The sequence below is a fragment of the Phyllobates terribilis genome, unplaced genomic scaffold, assembly GCF_046119375.1.
Source record: "Phyllobates terribilis strain yellow unplaced genomic scaffold, ASM4611937v1 Scaffold_226__1_contigs__length_3207580, whole genome shotgun sequence".
Taxonomy (NCBI): domain Eukaryota; kingdom Metazoa; phylum Chordata; class Amphibia; order Anura; family Dendrobatidae; genus Phyllobates; species Phyllobates terribilis.
In genome coordinates, this window is record NW_027362986.1 from 2,824,156 (window position 1) to 2,829,039 (window position 4,884).

The following is a 4,884-nucleotide window of genomic DNA, read 5'->3' on the forward strand; positions in this document are numbered from 1 at the left end:
TTCAATTTTACCCCCGTGGGATATATATTCTACACACACACATTTGGAGCTCTCCTGGGGTACCCTCACACATATTGTTCTCTCATTTAGTGGATATTTTCACAAAAAAGTGAAATTTTCAAAAATCCAGAAAATTGGCTGAAAATGACTAAATATCAAGGACTCATTGGGCGAATCGCTCTGGAACTGAAAACAGAACGCTCACTGACATTTCCCCTATCTGAAAGTCTGATAAATGTCGGAAAAATGAATAAGTCCAAAAAAAATTTTTTTTCAAATTTACCCCCGTGGGATATGTATTCCACCGACACACATTTGGAACTCTCCTGGGGTACCCTCACACTTATTATTCCCTCATTTAGTGGATATTTTCACAAAAAAGTGAAATTTTCAAAAATCCAGAAAATTGGCTGAAAACGACTTAATATCAAGAACTCAATGGTCGAATCGCTCTGGAACTGAAATCAGAACGCTCACTGACATATTCCCTATCTGAAAGTCTGATAAACGCAGGAAAAATGACTAAGTCCCCAAAAAAATTTTTTAAACCTTTTTCAATTTTACCCCCGTGGGATATATATTCTACCCACACACATTTGGAACTCTCCTCGGGTACCCTCACACATATTATTCCCTCATTTAGTGGATATTTTCACAAAAAAGTGAAATTTTCAAAAATCAAGAAAATTGGCTGAAAACTACTTAATACCAAGGACTCATTGGGCGAATCGCTCTGGAACTGAAATCGGAACGCTCACTGACATTTCCCCTATCTGAAAGTCCGATAAATGCCGGAAAAATGACTAAGTCCAAAAAAAGGTTTTTTTTTACTTTTTTCAATTTTACTGCCGTGGGATATATATTCTACCCACACACATTTGGAACTCTCCTGGTGTACCCTCACACATATTATTCCCTCATTTAGTGGATATTTTCATAAAAAAGTGAAATTTTCAAAAATCCAGAAAATTGGCTGAAAACGACTTAATATCATCAAGAACTCATTGGGCGAATCGCTCTGGAACTGAAATCGAAATGCTCACTGACATTTCCCCTATCTGAAAGTCTGATAAACGCCGGAAAAATGACTATGTTCAAAAAAAATTTTTTTTTAACTTTTTCAATTTTACCCCCGTGGGATATATATTCTACCCACACACATTTGGAACTCTCCTGGAGTACCCTCACACATATTATTCCCTCATTTAGTGGATATTTTCACAAAAAAGTGACATTTTCAAAAATCCAGAAAATTGGCTGAAAACGACTTAATATCATCAAGGACTCATTGGGCGAATCGCTCTGGAACTGAAATTGGAACGCTCACTGACATATCCCCTATCTGAAAGTCTGATAAATGCCGGAAAAATGACAAAGTCCAAAAAAAAAATGTTTTCAACTTTTTTCAATTTTACCCCCGTGGGATATATATTCTACCCATACACATTTGGATCTCTCCTGGGGTACCCTCACACATTCCCTCATTTAGTGGATATTTTCACAAAAAAGTGAAAATTTCAAAAATCCAGAAAATTGGCTGAAAACGACTTAATATCAAGGACTCATTGGGCGAATCGCTCTGGAACTGAAATCGGAATGCTCACTGACATTTCCACTATCTGAAAGTCTGATAAACGCCGTAAAAAAGAGTAAGTCCCCCCAAAAAATTTTTTCAACTTTTTTCAATTTTACCCCCGTGGGATATATATTCTACACACACACATTTGGAACTCTCCTGGGGTACCCTCACACATATTATTCCCTCATTTAGTGGATAATTTCACAAAAAAGTGAAATTTTCAAAAATCCAGAAAATTGGCTGAAAACTATTTAATATCAAGGACTCATTGGGCGAATCGCTCTGGAACTGAAATTGAAACGCTCACTGACATTTGCCCTATCTGAAAGTCTGATAAATGCCGGAAAAAAGACTAAGTCCAAAAAAAAAATTTTTTCGACTTTTTTCAATTTTACCCCCGTGGGATATATATTCTACCCGCACACATTTGGAACTCTCCTCGGGTACCCTCACACATATTATTCCCTCATTTAATGGATATTTTCACAAAAAAAGTGAAATTTTCAAAAATCCAGAAAATTGGCTGAAAACGACTTAATATCAAGGACTCATTGGGCGAATCGCTCTGGAACTGAAATCGGAATGCTCACTGACATTTCCCCTATCTGAAAGTCTGATAAACGCCGTAAAAAAGAGTAAGTCCCCAAAAAAATTTTTTTCAACTTTTTTCAATTTTACCCCCGTGGGATATATATTCTACACACACACATTTGGAACTCTCCTGGGGTACCCTCACACATATTATTCCCTCATTTAGTGGATATTTTCACAAAAAAGTGACATTTTCAAAAATCCAGAAAATTGGCTGAAAACGAATTAATATCATCAAGGACTCATTGGGCGAATCGCTCTGGAACTGAAATCGAAACGCTCACTGACATTTCCCCTATCTGAAAGTCTGATAAACGCCGGAAAAATGACTATGTCCAAAAAAAAATTTTTTTTAACTTTTTTCAATTTTACCCCCGTGGGATATATATTCTACCCACACACATTTGGAACTCTCCTGGGGTACCCTCACACATATTATTCCCTCATTTAGTGGATATTTTCACAAAAAAGTGACATTTTCAAAAATCCAGAAAATTGGCTGAAAACGACTTAATATCAAGAACTCAATGGGCGAATCGCTCTGGAACTGAAATCGGAACGCTCACTGACATTTGCCCTATCTGAAAGTCTGATAAATGCCGGAAAAATGATTTAGTCCCAAAAAAAATTTTTTTCAACTTTTTTCAATTTTACTCCCGTGGGATATATATTCTACCGACACACATTTGGAACTCTCCTGGGGTACCCTCACACATATTATTCCCTCATTTAGTGGATATTTTCACAAAAAAGTGAAATTTTCAAAAGTCCAGAAAATTGGCTGAAAGCGAATTAATATCATCAAGTACTCATTGGGCGAATCGCTCTGGAACTGAAATCGAAACGCTCACTGACATTTCCCCTATCTGAAAGTCTGATAAACGCCGGAAAAATGACTATGTCCAAAAAAAAATTTTTTTTAACTTTTTTCAATTTTACCCCCGTGGGATATGTATTCTACTGACACACATTTGGAACTCTCCTGGGGTACCCTCACACATATTATTCCCTCATTTAGTGGATATTTTCACAAAAAAGTGAAATTTTCAAAAGTCCAGAAAATTGGCTGAAAATGACTGAATATCAAGGACTCATTGGGCGAATTGCTCTGGAACTGAAATCGAAACGCTCACTGACATTTCCCCTATCTGAAAGTTTGATAAACGCCGGAAAAATGACTATGTTCAAAAAAAAATGTTTTCAACTTTTTTCAATTTTACCCCCGTGGGATATGTATTCTACTGACACACATTTGGAACTCTCCTGGGGTACCCTCACACATATTATTCCCTCATTTAGTGGATATTTTCACAAAAAAGTGAAATTTTCAAAAATCCAGAAAATTGGCTGAAAATGACTAAATATCAAGGACTCATTGGGCGAATCGCTCTGGAACTGAAATCGAAACGCTCACTGACATTTCCCCTATCTGAAAGTCTGATAAACGCCGGAAAAATGACTATGTCCAAAAAAAAATATTTTTAACCTTTTTTCAATTTTACCCCCGTGGGATATATATTCTACCCACACACATTTGGAACACTCCTGGGGTACCCTCACACATATTATTCCCTCATTTAGTGGATATTTTCACAAAAAAGTGACATTTTCAAAAATCCAGAAAATTGGCTGAAAACGACTTAATATCATCAAGGACTCATTGGGCGAATCGCTCTGGAACTGAAATTGGAACGCTCACTGACATATCCCCTATCTGAAAGTCTGATAAATGCCGGAAAAATGACTAAGTCCAAAAAAAAAATGTTTTCAACTTTTTTCAATTTTACCCCCGTGGGATATATATTCTACCCATACACATTTGGAACTCTCCTGGGGTACCCTCACACATTCCCTCATTTAGTGGATATTTTCACAAAAAAGTGAAAATTTCAAAAATCCAGAAAATTGGCTGAAAACGAATTAATATCATCAAGGACTCATTGGGCGAATCGCTCTGGAACTGAAATCGAAACGCTCACTGACATTTCCCCTATCTGAAAGTCTGATAAACGCCGGAAAAATGACTATGTCCAAAAAAAAAATTTTTTTAACTTTTTTCAATTTTACCCCCGTGGGATATATATTCTACCCACACACATTTGGTACTCTCCTGGGGTACCCTCACACATATTATTCCCTCATTTAGTGGATATTTTCACAAAAAAGTGACATTTTCAAAAATCCAGAAAATTGGCTGAAAACGACTTAATATCAAGAACTCAATGGGCGAATCGCTCTGGAACTGAAATCGGAACGCTCACTGACATTTGCCCTATCTGAAAGTCTGATAAATGCCGGAAAAATGATTTAGTCCCAAAAAAAATTTTTTTCAACTTTTTTCAATTTTACCCCCGTGGGATATATATTCTACCGACACACATTTGGAACTCTCCTGGGGTACCCTCACACATATTATTCCCTCATTTAGTGGATATTTTCACAAAAAAGTGAAATTTTCAAAAGTCCAGAAAATTGGCTGAAAATGACTAAATATCAAGGACTCATTGGGCGAATTGCTCTGGAACTGAAATCGAAACGCTCACTGACATTTCCCCTATCTGAAAGTTTGATAAACGCCGGAAAAATGACTATGTTCAAAAAAAAATGTTTTCAACTTTTTTCAATTTTACCCCCGTGGGATATGTATTCTACTGACACACATTTGGAACTCTCCTGGGGTACCCTCACACATATTATTCCCTCATTTAGTGGAT